Genomic DNA, 21,359 nt, shown 5'->3' on the forward strand with positions numbered 1-21,359 from the left:
GTGCATCTCTACTTTTGTGCGTCACATGCACTTCTTCCATTTATAAGAAACCTAGTTTCTCTTCCTCTCATTTGCCTAAATTACTGTGAAATGACACACAAACAAGCACATTCTGTGGCAAGCCAGGAAGACACTGACCCAGAATGAGGAATGGCATTGTTTATTTAGTGCTACGTCCGATGCTTTGTCAAAATAAATGTAATGTTCTTTTTAAGGAAATATTTAAGATACTTTTTCCTATTAATCACATCCTACATGTGACTGACATCTTTGCAAATGAGAAAATCATTGAAAGAGGTTTATTTGTATGTTTATGCCCGCTGGATTTTTTTGTGTTCAGGGAATTTAATGTTGAATAAAAACATGTAAATGCACAACAGTGTGAATACTTTTCCATTTCTCTTTGAAAGAAATACAGCAGCACTGGTTTGTTCATATTAAACACCCACATTCAAATTTTATATTATTAGGGAAAAAAACAAACTGCACAACAAGGTCATAATATCTCTTCATTATGTTTTTTTTTCCTCTGAAACAGAGCAATTCTTTATCCGTAGCACATGGGCCATAATACTAATAAAAAGTTTTTTTTTGTCACTGTAAAACTGAAATGTTAAACAGATAAAAATACTCAAGGCAAACAAGCACGGAAACAACAACATTCATACAATTAGTAAAAGGATAAATCCTTAATTGGAACTTGTTTTGCAATTTGATAATAGTTTATGGTAATATTAGCAGTTTTCAGATCAAGTATAGTAGCGGCAATACTTTGACTAATTTAACTAATATATAAAAAGTACAATTTCTGCATTAAAATATCTTAAAATGACTAGGTGAATGTAATGTGTTTTTGAGTAGTTGAACGTATAGTGTACCTTAGCCACAGTGTTTCAAAGACTCCTGAATTCCACAGCAGTCCCTGTATCCACAGAAGGTATACTGATCATTTAATTTGATGCCTTTTAATCGTATCGTCAACTTTATGGAGCGGCTGCAATGTTTTACATAAAGTTTGTCTCTGAATGTCATAAATAAATAAATACATGTTTTACATTTTCTGCAAATATTTCACCATAAAATCGCATATCACCTTCACCAAATATGCACGGCACAAATATTTTCTCTGTATTCTTTTACATGCATATTGCTGCTCTGAATTATTACTGATTTACCTTCTTTATAATACCGTGTTCTATATTTTATTTCTAAATATGCTTTACTTCATATTTACAAACCCCAAATCTGAATACTAAATATTGAATATTTTGCAATTGTAACATATTAATACTACTCAAAGTAGTGATCTCACAATAGAAGAAATACTCTCAGCATCTTTCAAATACCAGTATTAACATAATTTGTATGTGTTTAATTTAGTAATATAGACCACATTTATTATGAGCATTCAGATGTGCTTTCTTTTTTTCGCATGTCTCTGCTTTCCTCAAACTCCTCTGCAACATCCTACATTCCATATTCTCATGGGTTCGCAGTTATCACACACAGAAAGTACAAGATTCTGGGTAAACAGTTGTTCCACCAGCTGTCTCCGACTCCTCCTGTCTGTCAGCGGGCTCACAGTTAAGTAGACACGTGGACAGTAATGTGATTCTCACTGTTAAGAATTGCCTCTGTAATGAGGAAGTTATGAATAATACAGTAACCGAGTACTAACGTGGCCATTATTAAGCCCTAATGTGCTCTTATAGTTCCAGCACTGAGCAAGTCGGGCAGCTAATGTTGACCACAAAGGCTCAGCAACAGTGACCACACATTGTCCTGACCTGCTTTCCCCTTTTCATAGAAATATAGGCTTGATTCTATCCACTTTTTCTGATGGAGATATGGCATCGTCATATGCAGTTTTTCCAACCGCCATTCTTGCCAGACACACTGTGATTGATGACACCCGTTGTTTTTCAGTTTTTCTCATCTAACCAAATGGAATCTGTGCATAATTGCTCTACAAAAACAACTCCAAACATAAAGAAAATACTCCAAGAATTATGTTTTTTAACAGACAGATTCTCCCACACTTTGACACTGAGCGGAAGCAATGACTGCTGTTATCTCCACTTAATATCTTCTTCAGAGTTGAGGCGGAAAAGGACTGGGTTTTTAAGAGCAATGTGGGATTGAACAGTGACTCCTTATGACAAACGTGGTTTCTGACCTCTCAGATAGAGCACTCGCGTCTGCTGTCATGGATACTGGTATCACATCCAACCTTAGATCAATATAATTCAGTTTCCAGCACTGAGTCAGTCATTAATCTTAACATCAAACATGTCACACGCTGTGCAGCCGCTGAGTGACATTATCCAATGAGCCATGGCCTAATGAACAGAGGTATAATGATAGAGAAAACATTCCACCCACCATCTTATACAAGATTCATTGACATTACAGAGACTTTGGTATGAATCACTTCAGCAGAACATTTTTAGTTTTGAACTTTCGACAGTCCTGGAGGTAAAAGCAAACCTCCTTTGTGCTGCTTCCAGTGAATGATGCTCATTAAAAAAGGGGTGTCTTGATGCTAGGACATGTCACAGATGTAAGTGTGCTTTTCAGACTATAGTTTATGCATTACATTTTTGAAGCAATATTAAAACTGTAGTATAGTGTAACTTTAACAACTTGAACGTCCATTAGATGTCCGATGTGTTCACATAATGCCGAGTAAACCTATCAGCACCATTTAGATCTGGTGTCACCTACGCTGCACACAGGAAGTGATTAGTTTTAACAGCAACGTTGCCTCATATGGGTCTCAAAACATCCGGTCACTCAGCTGTTTGATGCCCCGCCCACCCCTGCACTGCTGCTGTATACAGACAAATGCTCCCTCAGTCAGGTCTGATAATAATGTTACTTTTCACAGGCAGAATAATGTACAACAAAAATCACCAAAAAAGTTACACACTGTAGCTTTGAGTTTTGGTGGTGGACTATTCAAATTGACTAGTATGCTTTAGTAGATCGTAACGTATTTTTCATGATAATAGGTTTGACAGATTTGACACCAAATAATAGGTATATATGCAGAATAACTTTGACTTTGTTGGGCAGAATGAGCTCTACCGACCAAATTTGGAGAATAATGAGGCACAACAGAGAGGGTAATTAAGAATTTAGGTGATGTTGTTACTGGAAAACTGTCAGCAATGGCAAATGGAATTGCAGTCATAAACACAAAGCTCCTTCAGCTGCGCTACACTCTTTCCACATCTGTGAATGAATGTTTTAATCGTGTATAGTGAGGGTTTGCGTTACAGATTTAGCTCAGTTTCTTCAGACAACACCAAACCACACACACACATGATCAGACCTACCGCTGGTTATGGTGAAAATGGAGCGACCGCATGGTTCACCTGCTCCCATGTGAACGTGCTAGTATTGCATTAGAAAGAGCAAGAGTGAAACAATCACAGTGGCGCAAAAATTAGATCTGGTTTCCAGTGAAATTTTTCACAAATTTAAAACTCATGCACATATGTTTCCATTCACTGCTGTTAATCAATGTTTTGATCTTGGAAGCACCACAAGGCAAACACCTTTACAATATTAGAGAGAGTAACCCAACAATTCACACAATGAGCAAACACTAGGCATAAGTCTAAAGAAAAATCTCTGATCTCTCTATGAATCTCTCCATCTGCCTCGACCAGTTGATGATGATGTCAGTTTTGTAAATTATTTTCCCATTTAGACGTCAACAGCTGACGAATCACAGCACACATGCGTGGGCAGCAGTTTGACTGGCGGCTAGTGTCGTTCAATTTGGTGCCTGTTTGCAGGTGACGTTGAAAAGTGATTAGGAACTGGTTCAAATTGCAAATCTTGAGGTTTCACAGTGAGAGTCTGTTTTGCAGCTGGGAGACTGTGTCAGGGCCGTTTTCAATTTGTCCATCATTCACCGGATCTGTAAATGTCATTCTCACCCACTCATTGTCCATCCCTCTATCCTCCACATGAGGGTCGTAAGGGGGCTGGAGCCAATCCCAGCCGACAAAAGGGCGAAAGACCGTGGACAGGTCACCACATACAGAGAATAACAACCATTCACACACATTTAAATCTACACTCAACATAACATGTCCAATTAACCTCTGCATGTTTTTGGACTGTGGGAATTCATCCAGAGGACCCTCGTGCGAACTGGAAGAAAATGAATCCCTGGCCGAACCTGGATTCAAACTAGTGACCTTCTTGCGGTGGGGCAACAATGCTAGCCACTGCACACGCCACGTGATTTGTCATCTGTTTCCTCTCTGCTCCTCAACATTAACATTTTATCCATGCACCAACTTTTCCACAGCAACAAGCATAAACCCTGTAATGCAATATTTCAAGACTTTTTCATATTTTCTGTTTCCATTCAGGGTTTTTTTTTTGCAAATCAAAATGATGGAAAATCCACCAAGTGTTTCATAGCAATTGGTTGTTATTTAGTGCCAATTTTCTTTATGTGAAAGCGTGGAATTCAAAACTTAAATGATGCAAACTGTTTAAGAGATGCTCACTTGGCATCGCCATCAGTAGCTAGATTTTCTTTCCGCCAGTAAAGTGCACTCTCTTCTACACATACATTGTTCAGTGAAATGTCCTGAGAGTGTCTCACTCGTGCTCGTCTCTGTCTCAGGGAGCTCTTGGCATACCTTTCCCAAACAAAACGTAAACACCTTCATCACTGCTGTGCTCCCACTAATTAAAAGTCTTGTCTGTCTAATGAGAGTCGTGCCTGTCAGGTTCCACCACACACTCAATAAATCACCGTTCTTCAGGCCTGCTTTATTCCGCCGTACATACAGAGAAGGTGAAAGATGTGCCGCATGCACCTCAGATTTGTCCCGCCGTCGTCTGTGTTCTCAGCATTCTGCATGAGAATTCATCGTCTCCTCACATCTGCCGAGTCATAACGTGAGTAATGTCTCGAGGCAGCTTGAGCTAAATCATCTCCTTTAGTGACAGTGTTTGCTGAGCATTATTTCTCCTGGATACAATGAGACAACAGCAGTGATCAAATTATACCACCCCCATGTAAAGTACACTAGGTGAGATTAGTGTGAAAAAGTCTCAGTGATCAATGGTGAATCCAAATCAATACAGATGATACCCACCCTCCTCCTCCTCCTCCTCCTCCTCCTCTCTCAACAACATTTTTGAGCCAAACACAAATATATCAATTCTCAGATGGTTCAAGACGGCACAGAAGTAAATGTTTTACAGTAAACTGAGCCACCAAACAAACAGACATCCATTTACATTCCACTGAAACAGTGCTATGATGAAACTACAGTCATTTAACTTGTCACTTAAGGCCCTGGTGTACACAGACCCAATGCGCACCATGCAAATTACGCAAATTGCATCATCGACGCACAGGCTGCAGGTGCAGCCCAGATTTTTGCTTTGGGTGCGCGTGGACAGCGCATGACCAAACTGAACTTCCGCCCCACCTGTAGGTCATCTGAGCCTCGACCTGTGACCCTCGAACTGGCTGACACCCCGACTCCCCTGCCTGATGGACCTTTCAGCTGTGAGCCTCTCGAACCAGACGTGTACGAGGGAGCTCTTATGTAGTCTCTTCTTATGCGTCCTATACCCTGCATCCAGACTTGTATCGCCACCCGATGGTGAAGTGAGATACTACAGGACTCTGACCCGTGAGTACACCAAGGTCCGCGATATGTGCCGCACACTGCACCAGGGCCTTTAAACTGTGGCACATACTGTTTGTCCCCCAGGTGTGTGTGTATCAGTGGCCCAGCCTGGTAAATTTTGATTACGATATGCAATAACGTTCAATACTGTGATGATCATATGACTTGCAATAAATCCTTAAAGCTGCAGTGACTGTTGGCTGGTGTTTGTAAACAGAAAAAAAACATCATTATTTTGATGCTGCGTCCTTCAAATGAAAAGAGACACTATCAACCAAAACTAAAATAAACCAACAATTAAACAAAAACAATTATCTGTTCTCTTTGTTGCACTCAAAATTTGACACATCAATTTCCTCTTCCTATGACATATCAGTCATATTATACTATATATTATACTTTTTACCATAGTATAAAATGACCTTTTAGATGTAATAGATCCTAGCAGATTTTTTTTTTCCTCAACCTTTAAGTACTGTAAGCTTCTCAAGATGATATTTGATTATACATTCTGAACCTGTGGTCAAAGGAGACACAACAAAGATTCACAGACCAAACTCTATCCTTTATTTCAAAGAGAGCAGTTATTTTGACGCATATTTACTATGAATTTGGGGAAGATATGCTGTTAAGTGTTGACAGTCTTCATCAGATATATTATAAAAAAAAATATTTATGATAATGATATAGGATGAATGCACATTTTAAGGATTTCTGTCCACATTTTGCAGATTTCCTCTTGTCAGTTTTGTCAGCAACCATGTTTTTTTGTGTCACGTCCAGCATTATCATTATGGTTATTTTCTTGCCATTATACTGCATAAAGGAGAGAACCATTCTTTGCAGAAATAATTTAGTGTGGAGAATATTTCTAGTGTGAACAGTGGAGGCGGTTGTATGTATTTTTTAGACTTGGCAGAGTAAAACTTGCAAAGATGCAGTACATCACTCCGCATTAAGATTCATGGCTGGATAAAGTTATGAGACACAGTACTGCAAACAGTATACGAAATATAAAAACTGACCAGTGAGGAAAGATAAGCATTTCCTCTTATTTATTTATAGAGCTATTTTTGCAAAACTCTCCATATGTTTCTCTGCTCTGCTTCCCTGAAATATGAGCATGCCTTAGTTTTGCCTTTGTTTTATTTAACATGTCGTGCAGTCGTCACTTTTACTGTTTTAATTAATTGAGCTATGCACTAATCTGTTAACTGGTATATGATTTTATGAAAATTCATGCAAATTAATGCTTTTTTGTGACTGTCTGTTGAGGAGGACAGTTTCATTTGCGAGAGATTTTTTACTTTTTCAAGGTTTGAGTTTGAAATGTCCCTTGCCAAAATTCAAACAGATGTCAGAAATTCTGAATAAAAGCGACAGCCCTACATCGGCTGCCACACACAAACAAAGTCTTACATGTTGCAGTGGTTGTGTGGTGGACTCTAACTGTGCCTCAACACATGCTGTGTAGCTACTGACGATAGTGTGAAGACACAATCCCACGTTGACTGTGTAGACACACTTATAGAGAAATAAAAGCCCAGTGAGTGATTACTGTACAGATATGGCAGTTGGAGAGAAGATAAGACAGCCAGCCAAGGACAAGCAAAGAAAGCTGGTGAGAAAAAATTATAGAAATCTTCAGAGGTGTGCTAATAAAAAATAAAAGGTTATTTTAATATTTATTATTTTATAGTATTTTTTTTATTTAGTTTTTATTATCATTATTAATATTGTTACTTGTTTCTTGTCAGTATTTAAAAAAAAATAAAACAATTTAAATCATGGATAAGTTGCCAGATATTTTCACTTGTTTTATCTTGCTGCCTCATTGCGTTTATTATTATCACCTACTTAATTTAATTTTAGGTAGACCTGCTAACTCAAGTGTGCAAAGGACATGGTTATCTTTTCTGAGACGCAGTATCACCAGTAATGTTCATTGAATACAAGGAATATGAATATTTCGGCACAAAGTCCAAGGAGACACTTCCGCAAGTGGCTGTGAAGCAAAACACAGGCAGACCCAGAGATGTGCTGCCAGGTTTGACATCACTGACTTATCAAGCACTTTTCATACAAATATGAATTGCTGCACAAGGTGTTTTACATGATAAAATTAACCCTGATCCCAACTCATAGACAGAGACATGGAGCCAACAAAAAAATGTGCTAAAAGAGACAACGAGACAAAACTGTCTGGAAACACAGAGGTTGGACAAATGAAACTAAAATAAAGGAATAATAATGAAAGCAATAAGACATAACAGATAAAGGTAATGTCACTGAAATAAGAGTAAAAACAGATGAATGAAAAACAGTATAAACTACTGGACTGTTCATTTGTTCCGCCATTGTCACGCAGCAGCTTCATCAGTCATGAATTATACCTGACATATGAGATGAGACAAGGTTCACCATCTATAGACCATCATGTGGCTCAGTTTGTTTACACCACCATGGTGGCAGGAAATGCTTCTGTAAACGTGAACAGTGCCAGTTTCAAGGTGTCAGAGTTCACTGCCCACTTTAATATCATAATAACGTAAAATAATATAATATAATACATGGCAGAGATTGAAACACTGATATATATAAGCCTTACAATAACCCGCAGTAACCTGACATTTTCAACCTTATGATATACTTTCCCCTTTCCTACTCTGGATAATGCATACTGTATATATCACATTAAAGGTATGTTAAATATTAGATTATGTACCTGATATGAACTGATCACTACACAAGTAACTGTTGCCTGTTGGTTCAAAGATCCACCTGTGACGCCAAAAGCATTCGACTAACAAAACACAGTTTGACTTTTATTTTGAAGCAGCCACAGGAAGTGCAATGTGCCAGTGAGTTAACTTGTTAATGCTAAAATAATGTCTACTTATGTTTGCTCACACACACACACACACACACACACACACCAATTAGTGATAGTGAACTTGACCTCTGCATTTATCACAGTGAACAGATAAGTGTGCCTTGCTCACGGGTTACCCCAGCCCTTGACCTGTCTCCGGATTTAAACCGCTGAACCTCCAGTTATGAGGGCAATTCCTTTCCACTTGGCTGCATCTGTTGTGTGGCCCCTCACTCAGTATATCCAAGTCAGTTATGGCCCTGTAGAAAATAAATGAATAAAATACCTCACACTTAAAGATAAATATAAGATTGTGTTGTAAGTTTAAAGACAAAATAAAACAACAAAACTTAACTGAAGAGACTGGAGTGACTCTATTATTATAAAACCTTAGAAAGTACAACGACGACTCTTTGACTCATTAACATGACTTGGGTGCAGGATTACTGCAAAGTAGTGATTAATTATGCATCCAAATCACTGACTGACTGTTCGGTTAATGCTGCGCAGATGGAAATGGAGCTTAGAGCCATTTTCTTTGGCTTAAAGATTTCCTTCCATATGTGTGTTCAAGTCTAGGATACACCTGTGAGAAAGAGAAGCCACTAATAATTGAGCCTGTCTTACAAAACTAAACACTGCAGTAGACTTGTGAGGATAAGAATTCAGCTTTATGTGAATAACATAGCCATCATCCATAGACCTGGACGGCTATCGCTGCAGCAAGTTACAAAATCGTTGGTCTGTGTCAGCTTTGTGTTTCTTTCATTAACAAACGGAAAGTCAACAGTCTATTGCCACAGCAGCTTATTGTGCAGGGCCTCATTTACGGTACAGAAAGCAGGACATATTGGCATTTCTGATCAATAATTCCACAATAACCTTTCAGCATAATGTTAATCAAGTGATCTAGGAGAGAGAGCGACTTCAGCTTTTCTTTCGGGTTCAGTTTACAGCCTCACAATTAAATATGCAGCATCACAGGAGGCTTTGACTTATTACAGGACAGTTCAGAAAGAGAGAGAGAGAGAGAGAGAGTGGGAGCTACTTTGTTCCACGACAATAACTCTACATACAAGGTCATTCAGTGGAATGTCTGCTACTCCAGCCCTGGCAAATATTCTTCAAAGAAACTTCAACAAAATTAAAGCATCAAAAAGCGAGACAATAAATGCAATAATGTTTGTATCATCAAAGAGTTTTAATAAACTGCTGATGAAACTCAACAATTACTGTAGCAATCCTGCCTACAGAATCAGACTGAGATGGAATAGTATTAACTTTACATCATCATTTTGAAATGTATTAACTGTAGATTATGCTTTTTTGACTTGGTGAAGCCAAAATTATTGGAGACATATCAAACAAACTCATAACAAGCACTTGCCTTGCATTCTTCTTCAGTGATAATAGAAAGGTGACGCACTATAAAGAAAAAGGAACAAGTTCTTAAAGATCCAATAATATTCTTCCTGAAAAGTTGCTGTACGTACAGTTAGTGCTTACGCACAAATATATTCAGATTTATAAAAACAGAACACAGTGATGTTCTACTCCACAACAGAGAACACACTGAGGTTTTTCTCCACAACAGAGAACACACTGATGTTCTGCTCCACAATAGAAGACACTGAAGTTCTGCTCTACAACAGAACACACTGATGTTCTACTCCACAACAGAGAACACACTGAGGTTTTGCTCCACAACAGAGAACACACTGATGTTCTGCTCTACAACAGAACACGCTGAAGTTCTGCTCCACAACAGAGAACACATTGATCACTCTGATCTTCTCAGTTAAAATACACAAATCTTGATCTGTAAAGATATACATATATATATATATATATATATATATATATATATATATATATATATATATATATATATATATATATATATATATATATATATATATATATATATATATACACACACACACACACACACACACACACCTACATATATATACACACATACATATATACACATACATATATATATATATACATATACATATATATATATATATATTTGGGTGCGTGTATGCAGGTTAGGGTTATCAGTCAAACTGATAGTTGTTTATTTATTTAAAAATACATCTTGTGTGCAAACACAATCTTGTTATGGGCAGTAATAATTACAGTGTGAGTGTTTGTGACTGCAGTAGCCAGGCCCCCACAGTCTCAGAGCACAGAATAAAGTTGTGATATTTTAGTTACTAAAATGTGATAAGGATAATAGGATTTGCATCACCAACAATTTAGAGAATCCAATAACCATTTAAAATTGTGTGTTAAATAAACATTTCCTATTGCTTGGCAAGTGGCAGTCATAAGTATTTAACAGCTCCAACTTGACAGATCAAAAACACCACTATGCTGGACATTCAAACCACAATGAAAGTTTAACCCAAACCAAGCCAGTATGTGTCCACTGACCCTGCACTTACAGTCAAACCACACAAACCACGGCATAAATAAAGACAAAAAAAGGCCAGAGCATCAGAGCAATATTATGTCTGTCAATCACACAGCATGGTGTTCAGTCCAGACTGGGTTTAATAAAGTCCAACGACTTGTTTACTGAATGGGATGCGACTCCAGTGGAGGGTCTGTTATGGATTACCAGGCTTTGTTCCAAGAGTATATTCAGTGAGAGACTTTACTGGATAAATCATTTTGCTGTAAATCTGCTTTGGGGAAAAAAACCAGTAGCCATAGATGATAAGTTGTGTTTATTTTACAATACTTTTTCTTGCATGCATTATTATATATTATAATATATATTATATATTAAGTTCTTAGGTAAGCATATTTACAAATTTAAGATAAATTATTTTGGTATCACACTACAGACGCTCATATTTTTTTAATTTGTAAAATGATGACCTGGAGCTTTTTTTTTAATCAAATTCCACATCTCAACCCTTACGCGCTACTACCTGCTAAGTATAGCCTTACAACATTTTCTGCTTGTTTCATTTGACTGATGTTACTAATTTACCAGAGTTAAGATGCAGTTTGGTTTGGAAAGTGGAAAGCTTTCTTATTAAAGTTTGCTCCAGAGTCCTTACAGTTAGGTTAAAATATGTGCCAGTCACTGAAAGAACAAAACTTACATAATTACCCCAAGTCAGTATAGCCTATGCAATATTAATGATACTATTGCTGGCTCTCACTTGGACTCCTGGAGAACTGCACTGTTGGAGGTAAAAAAAAAAAATTGTATAAGGTGTAGAAAAAGGTCAGTTTAAAATGAAACTATCAACGATAGCTGGTTCAGGGTTCAGGGCTTTCCTGTGAATCACTTCTGCAGTTACCCTGACACTTATAAAGTGCTTTATGCCATTGGAAATACCAATATTGAATAAATGAACACACTACAAGAGGACTTTTGATATTCATGCATGACCTACGGAAGCAACTTATATAATGAAATCCCATGCAGATTTATATAATTTAAATATATTATTTTACGCAATTCATCCTAAGATCAATGGCTTTATTACATTTCACAAATTGTATGTATTTTCCTTCAGACCTGGATATCAATTAATAAAGTGCCATTACTGAAGCCTGCACTTTGTAAAATATACTTTGTTAGTTCTGACCTTGTCGCTGTCATCAGCAGATCCAACAGCACTGCAGAATCGTCTTCATAAAACTCTTATCAAACTCAAACTTAATCAGTTAGGAAGTGAACGTTGTTACTGCCACTTTTTTTATTGGGACTTAAGAGTAATGGTCCCAGGACAGTTTAGTGTGACTGATAAATCTAATGCATTTCTAAGTGTTCTATGGTGTTTTAACTGCCTGTTATCAAGTCAGTGTGATGACAGCGCATAGTGTTCCACCAGCCAACTTGTGTTAGCTCTTAATTAACAGCTATAGCACAAGCCAGTGTGTTATAAAGTCAATCACAGTTTGCTCACAGGTTTGTGATTGCGGAATAAAATATACTATATATAGATTAATCTCTAAGTAAGACAGAATGTCTAGAAATGTGCATTATTTTTTTTCTTTTAAAATTAGCTGTTCATTGAAATAACATATTTAGTGACAAGATCGTTTTAGGTTCTTGAGACATGAGGAAAAAATGCTATGAAATTTGAAAAGTTAATGATGCACTCATATATAAGGTATAAACAAGGGTACATATGTTAGCCGTACTTAGTCACATATTCCTTGAACAATTGCGTGGTATTTTTCTGTTTTCTTTTTGTCAGCACTGCTGCATTAGCAGTTTGTATTTAATGGCACATTTTGGTAGTTAAGGAAATAATGAAACATTCACAGAGTGTAGTAAAAAGTAAGGGTGTTGAGGTCAGGGAGGCGGTTGGATCGAAAGTAATTTGTCCTCAAAACTGACACCCTCAGTTTATGTACCTCTTGCTCTACTTGTCTGGGTTTAAGTTTTAGTAAAGGAAATGCATGCTCCTTCTCAATTACCATTCCTGGGAGCACTGCAGTCAGTAAATGTGACCATGTAGACTTCCATCAGCTTCAACAATAGTTTCTGACAATGCAACAAACACACAAAAAAAACATTACAAAAGATGAAGGGGGATGGGTTGAAAGAATCATTTCATATCAATTGCTCTATATCTACTATTTGAAAACATGTTCAGATAAAATGCAGACGTATCAAGTAATTTACAACTGACAACAGTACATAATGTGCAAATGTACAAATATACCGACTACAAAAGGTCCTGGATATATTTATTTACAACTTGCACTCAAGCAATTCCTTTTTGGCAAATAAAAATTAGCAAATGAATAAAATTTGTCATATGAGCTCTGTGCCATTGTTCTCAATGTCTGTGTTTGTTACGGTTGTTGTGACTTTTTGATAACTCATTGTAAGTAGCTAACTAAGTTGCAAAGCTAGCAGGCTAACGCATATTATTTATATTTTTACAATGATTTTCCATTACCATTTCTATTGAGAAGTACTAATAATTACAAACAACAATGGTAAGATTTGTATAATGCGACCAGTGATAAGGTGACAGTGAAAATGCAGCTTTTCGTTCATAGTTGATAGTCGAGAACTAATAAGGTAGTGAATGTGTGTAAATGTGTCTCCGTTTCCAAAGATCAAGACCGTTTCAGTCTCTTCTTGTCCAGACTAAAATGCAGCCATGCAGTTTTCAAACAAACCCAGTTTCCTTTTGAAAACATGGGTAATGTTAATGACAGGATTTATGGATGTGGATGTGGCCTAAAAATACAAAGATTGTATGAATCTTAGGTTTTCAAAGTGGGAGGGTTGTTGTCCCCCAGGCAGCTACTAACATTTTCTAGAGTCTCGGTGAATGGATTTAAAAAATGATGCTAATTACAGTATAACAAATGATATGCGTAATGTTATGTAACACATTACACATATTACACATATTCTATGGAGATTTGTAGTTTTTTCCACTTAACCAGATTCACAAACTAATTAAAGCCTAAGGACAGACTCTTTTTTTGTATCTCATGTTTGAAGTCATGTCAAACAGCAATATTAGATCCTCCGAGCATGATTGCATATGTATGCATAAGAAGTACTATTTTTTTGTCCACGCATTTTGTCTCAGTAGAGCCCCACAATGTCAGACTTTGAAAAAACCCCTGAAGTAGATTCTCACTTCAGTTCAAAGATAATCAACGAAGACAAGTGTTTGAGGAGCAAACAAGAAACATGTCAGAATGAAATGAACTGTGGTGTGTTGATTAAATCATTGGTTCATGTTTACTAGATATGCCTCCAAGAAGGTTCTGATGAAAGAAATGAGCACGCTGGTCAAACAAGAAGAAGATTTTCTAAACAGTAATTCAGATGCTATCAGCTTCTATCAGTGTTCCTTGCCACGAGATGTGGAAAAGAAAAAAAGCATCACTTGGGTAGAAGCAGAAGGACATTTGAAGGAAGGTAAAGGACAAGTTTCTCAGTCTTAATGTGAATAAACAGGTTTCCATCAGCGTGTCATTGTGCACACTTTTGTTTGAGAAAACCACAACATTCCTCCACCAAAAAGAAAATACCACAACAATAATACATGGACAGCAGCAACAGCAAGCACTTGTTAATCACACACTTATTGATTTTGGTTTTGTGCTCTTTATTCACCAAGTGGCTCTTTCTTATTCGGCTTCTGCGGTGACCTGGACGTTTGTGCCACCTGTTGTTTGCAAACTCACAATATAAATCTTATTTGAGATTGAGTATGAGCCTGAAAAGGGTGTAGTCACCTCCCACTTTCAAGAGGCGGGACCAACAGACGTAGATGAAAATGCCTCCGTATGCAAGTCACTTAAAATGGAAGCAACAGCCAAATGTAAAGACAGCTGCTCTTCGGTGGCCACCCGCCATCTTGAATGTATATATATATATATATATATATATATATATATATATTTATATATATATATATATATACACACACATATATACATATTGTGGAACACTTCCAATACCTGGGGAGCATAATCTCAGCGGCTGGATCTCTGGACATAGAAATTACAACCAGGATCCAAAAAGCAAGCCAGGCACTAGGGAGACTCAGGGTAAAGTTCTTGCAACAAAAAGGCATCAAGGTGACCACCAAGATCAAGATCTACAAAGCAGTAGTACTGCATCCCCAGGCAACTAATGTATGGAGAATTGAAGATGGGCTCACGGAAAAGAGGCAAACTGAGGTATAAGGACATGCCTATAAACAACATCAAATGGTGCAGCATCCAGCCACGCCAAATGGAGTCAGCGGCTGCTGATAGAACAGCCTGGAGGGCACTCATATCCTGAGCGGCCACAGCCTTCGAGACAGATAGGAGAGGGCGCCTTTAGGACGCAAGAGCCAGACGGCACAGGACGGCGTCTACAGTGGTCATGACATCAGCCCACCGATGTTCATCATGTGGACGTCCGTGTGCGTCGGCATTCGGTCTGAGAAGCCATATGAGGTCTCACCACCCGTGATGCTTTGAGTATGCAGAGTCATCTTTCGGCAACGAAGGACTACCAAGATATATATATATATATATATATATATACATACATACATACATATGTATATATATATATATATATATATATATATATATATATATATATATATATATATATATATATATATATATATATATATATATATATATACACACACACACACAAACGAGTGACTAGTGACTTTACACCAGTGTCCGGACGTCTCTGACTGTGACGGCACTCTGACCAATCATCGCATAGTACCAGTAGTACTAGTAAAAATAATACCTGGCACCAGGTACTATGCTAGTGGAAACGCTTCTTAAGCCATGCCGTGGCATGGCGAGCCGGTGGAAATAAGCCATTAGTGTGCTGAGCTGTGACCTTAAAGGTCAGAGTTAGTTTTGTCATGGGGTCAGTTCCTGTCCTTTATTTTGTTGAAGTACTTGGTTTCCTGTGTCGTGAGTTCTGCTTTTTTTTCAGGAGGCTGGCTGGTCCATGGGGCGGAGCTTCTGAGCTACTCACCTGCAACTCATCTCCTCGTTTCCTTCAGCTATATATACACATTGGTTTCTGAATCCATTTATTCTTTTATTCTACTCTTTATTAATTCTATCTATTCCGTGTGGTAATGACCCTATTTCCGTGATTTTCAGAGACTTTTGTTTTGTGCGTTTTTGTTCCTTTGACCATATTTCTAATTGCCCGTTTTTTCCCTCTTTTTCACTTCCCCAGAGTTGTGTTTTTGTAAATGAAGTATTTTCTCCTTTTTTTCCCCCAAAACTTTCTGGATTTCTGTTATTTTGGGTTCAGTCAGTTTATCGTTTACATGTCATCATTTATAATACATTTATCATCAGTTTTTGCTCATTACCAACCAGGGAATTATCCTTTTTTAATGCCTCAACCTTTTTTTTTTAACACCAAGTGTCTCCATAAAATGTATTTTTTGGATATTTTAACAGAAGCCGAGCTGATGTTATTTATTTACAACATTAAAATACGTATTATTAGGTTCCTTAGTTGAAGTAATAATGACAAGTTTCTCAGTTGGCAAGTTTTTCACTAAAACAATGTTTTTCACAGTGGTTGACAATACGATTTGTAATAAACAATTATTGAATGATGCACATACAGAACATTTCTCATGGCTTCCACAACAACTTTGCCAAAATGCCCTCACCGTCACCACCAAACTGACAGCACTAACTCTGAGAGGAGTTGACGTTTGATGGACTCTGTCTGACTGATGAATCCGGCTCTCCAATTCCATAACGTCAAAGGTTTGCAGGGTTTTTTCTCTTGGTGTGTGAAGAGTTTATGTTGAGGTTTGCTGCTTTTTTTTTTTTTTCCTTTCCACAGGATGAGACCATCACTATATGAGACAAGCATGCACACTCAAGTTTTAGTAAACCTATTCCCATGAAGACCGTGAACAACATCTAGTGAGCTGCTTGTGAAATATGCTGGATGTCACAGAGTAGCTGTACATATGCAAAAAAAGAATTACTGTCATGATGAATCTGGATCTTTTTCCCCACTTACAGTTACATGTTTTAGAGCTATACTGAACAAAAAGCTTCCTTCTTAATAGCAATGCATCCACCATATTTCAGCATACCTGTCATGGTGTTCTAGTGGGAGTAGCAACACACAATGCGTTATATTTTGACAAAAACCTGACAACTCAGTTCCTGTCCAAAACGGCACGCCATCGCATTTTCATCACATTTTTGCAAATGTGCAAATGCCATTCACAAGCTTTTAAGTCTGTACTAATGTAAAGCAACTCTTAGCAGCAAATCGTGATTAGGAATCACTTTTTGAAATGCTAATGCAACAGTATTTGCACTTAAATTTGCAGGAGTTGCAGTTTAGTTGTCTTCTCTGTTTCATACAGACTGTGTCTGAAGGGTTTGAGCTGCCACTTTAACATATGTTAACAATTATGAAATACAAAGGCAGAGTAAGTCTGTGACCGTCAGAATTATTGTCACCACCTCTCAGCAGCTACACCTACATTTATTTATTTCACTTCCTGACTATGTTACTTATCTCTTTCCTGTGTTTTTTTTTCCGTTGCATTATGATATAAGAGCGTTTAAAGACTGTGTGTGTACGTGGATGCGTATGGAGTTAGTCGTCAAGTGAGAGTGCGTGAGCGGTGCAGTTGAGTGTGTGCGAGTAAAGGCACTCATGGAATGTTTGGAGCCAGTGGAAGCAATAAATGGCCACTCCCCTCCAATCAAGCCGTGTCCGTGTGTCTCATCCACCTCCAGTAAAAGTGAGGCTGTTGGCCTGAAGTGTCTTGCAGTGTTACAAACAATAAAGAAAAACAATAGTGGCCAATTGCTGCAATGCCTCTGCCTGTCTTGTGTTAGTTGTGTAAAGTTAAATTAGTATTAGAAATTGTGCAAAAATGGCTATATTTAATCATTTAAGGGACACTTTTACTGAAAATGCATCTACACAGTGTGGTTTTCTCCTGATGATTAATGAACAGAACAACTGTTCTGGGTAAATCTGCACTCCAAGAAAACAAACAACCACAAACTATTGGACAATAAGAGCTCAGTGTAATGTGGAGTCCACAATGTGTGGGGTTTTAAGAGTGGCTTTGGTGTGAGTTCAATCTCCCTCAGAAGTGTAATACTTCTGCAAACACACTTGATAGTTTGGTTTGGTTCACGAACCAAATACCCGCCGACGATGCATTCAAGGACAGTTGTATATTTCATTACTTCTGCAAACACACATGAAGCTCAAAAAGGATACACTCTTAATTATAGTAGGTAGTCATTATGTCACTGGGGAATTATGTTTGGATCAATCATTTATGAAACTTTGTTCAGTTTTGGGTCATTTTATTAATGTGATGAATATTGTTCTTGCAAATGTTGTTTGTTTATCTCCCTTTAAAAATCCTGTGTCAAACCTTGGTGCCATTATGACTAGTGGTTCACGGAAACCTCCAGTATAATCTAATGATGTTCTATTAGAATGTATGAGGTTGTCCTTCAAAGCAAAACATTGCGTAAGTGTCCACTCTAAAGCAATATTCTATCCTCAATGAGAGAAAAAAATAATAATCTGCATATTTGCACATAGCGTTTTAATCAGTGAACACCAGTATAAAATATAGGATTATGGCAGAAGGAATGAAGTATTTCAGTTGGGAATAGTTATATAGAATATCCAGTGTTACAGTATCTCAGGAGGAAAGGAGAAGTGATTTCCCAGGAGTTCTGTTTTCTGGGATTATGTTGTGAATTTTAAAACATTATTAGTAACTGAATTGATTTTTTCAAACGTTTCCTGAGAAACTCGGTCTCAGCTCATCCGTACTGCTTGCATAAAGCTAATATGAGCATTCTCAAAACATCCTTAGCAATTTAATAATACATAATTGTTTTAAGTTCCTAAACATTTTGTTAACCTGTGTTTAAATCCGTGTGGAAAACAGATACAACGTTTACTCTGCAGTAACATCAAGGTCCTCCTGAGTTTACACTCTAGTGTCCTCCTGTGCTCAGACCTGACCCTTGTTTGCATGCTGCCTATGACTCTTATCCTTGGATTGCCGTCACCATCATCAGCACCCAGCTGCATTATTCCATTGCTCTTCATCCATTAATAAATTGTTAAAACTGCTACACCTTCTTGCCCGCCTGCTCTTGGATCCAAACCGACTCGTCACAGTTTCTACCCAATGGGCTTATTTTTTTTATTTACTTTTTTTATTTTTCATATTATGTAAGTGAAGAATGTTTCATATCCAGTTCAGAGTTGATCAATCACTTTGGACTGGAGAGTCATAATAGACGGACTGTATCACTGAATGGTCGAGTCACATAAAAGAAAATATATATGGTCAAATAAAAAGAAGTCGATTAAAATGCCAACTGGATGCTTTTTCATTTTGCAATACAACACAAGACTGGAGACAAATGATGCCAAAAAACTTTGGACACTAGTCTCTTTAAAACCACCTCCATCTCCCCAAGTGGCTTGTCTGCTGTTTACAAGGGCTCCAGCACTAAAACAACTGACAAGCAGCTATATACATTCCCCTATAGCCACTTCCTTATTTCCCCCAAAAACCCACAGGCAGCTAATTCAGCAGTTCTGACTGCCTGACTACTGAAAGCCCAATAAAACAAACGTTTCTAATTACAAAACAACAATTTAAAAGAGCCACTCAGTTTTTATCGTGTTCACATAAAATCTATGAATAATAATAAAAAAACTATAAAATGTTGGAACCTCCAAACTCGTTGAACAGATCAGTTACCTAAACTATTAACAATACATTATCAAAACACATATTTATTTTAAACATTATTGGCACATTATTTATTTTACAAAAACAATAGCCTAATAAAATAGGGTTGTGGCACTAAAACTGGTACCAATTCTGTTCCTGACCCAATCAGAACACACCGTGTTAGCTTTGCAGCTCTGCAGCTGACTCAGATGTCCCGTAAGCTGCAGCTGTGTGGAGCTGCCCCACCATCTGTCCACGGGGCTCCACCTCTACAGAGAGGTAATGGACGCACTTTGCGTATGGAAGACAGAGGACGCAGACACGTTTCAAACATCCGTGTGAATCCACACAACTGGGTCAGGGTGGCAGGTGAAGGGAAAAAAAATAGACACAATAATGCTGTGAACATCTGCACTTTTCTGTTGTAAACAGACCTGACACTGATGTGACAAGTTTTCGGTGTGTTGCATCACATCACTTTATGTTAAATCTATGCACTCATGCACAATGTGTAATAAATTGATACAATTGTTAGGTTTTATGTATTAGAGGTGTGGCTTTGTGGTGCAAATGTATATTTGTTATGTATTATTCTGAAGTTCTCATCGTCTTAGAGATTGAAAATATGCCATTTTTAATATTGTCGATATTTGTGTTGTTTTAATAAATGTAAAAAGTAAAAGTAGCAGAGCCCAGCTCAGAAGTTGCTTCCTCTCACAATACATGTGTTGCCCTGCACTTTGATTTTCATGCTTCTGCTAAATACATTTTATTTATTATTTAAATGTTTTCTTTGAAGTTGCAGTGCGTGACTTTTGGTGATATTTTTGTTGTTTTTATAAAAGAACAGAAACAATAACACATACTTGGTATGCAGTGTCCCAGTAAGTACTATCAGGCCTGACCCAGGGAGTGTTTGTGTGTATACAGCAGCAGTGCAGGGACAAACGGGGACATTTAGTCAAACCCCCTGCTCCTATGAACTATGGGTTAGTCTGAAACTCAACAAGGGTAAACCTTGTATGATCTTCCTCTCATGCCTTCTTGAGTCCAGCTCCTTGCCTCCTGATGCCTCTGCCGAACCACAAGAAAGTTTCTCAGACAGCTGTAAACATTCCTTTTGATAAGTGCGATGTGAGAAACGCAAACCTTGCCAGTCACCTTTTGCATTCCTCACAGTACTCGTCCTTTCTCAAGAAAGCTTTCATAAAAGACACAAAGACAACTTTTTTTTTTTTTGTTTGCTGCAGACTCATACATTTCCAGATTTCACAAACACGATAGCTCCCTAAAAAAAAAATGATAAAGACCAGGGTTGAGGTCCTGTGATTATTTGTTTTTATAAACATATAACAGTAACCTGCATTTACAAAGAATAATGTCTCAAGAGATGAGAAGAAATGAGACCAATATAAGACAACAAGCAAACAAGAATTATTATTTGTTTTTAACTTTACCAAATGATACAGTTTGATTTCATTAAATTTGTCAAAAAAGTAACTCCCATGCTACTGTATATATATGAATGAATGCATACACTGGCAGGTTCAAAGCCACCGCACTGCAGCAGCTGGT

Source organism: Solea solea, chromosome 4 (assembly GCF_958295425.1).
Source record: "Solea solea chromosome 4, fSolSol10.1, whole genome shotgun sequence".
NCBI classification, from domain to species: Eukaryota; Metazoa; Chordata; class Actinopteri; order Pleuronectiformes; family Soleidae; genus Solea; species Solea solea.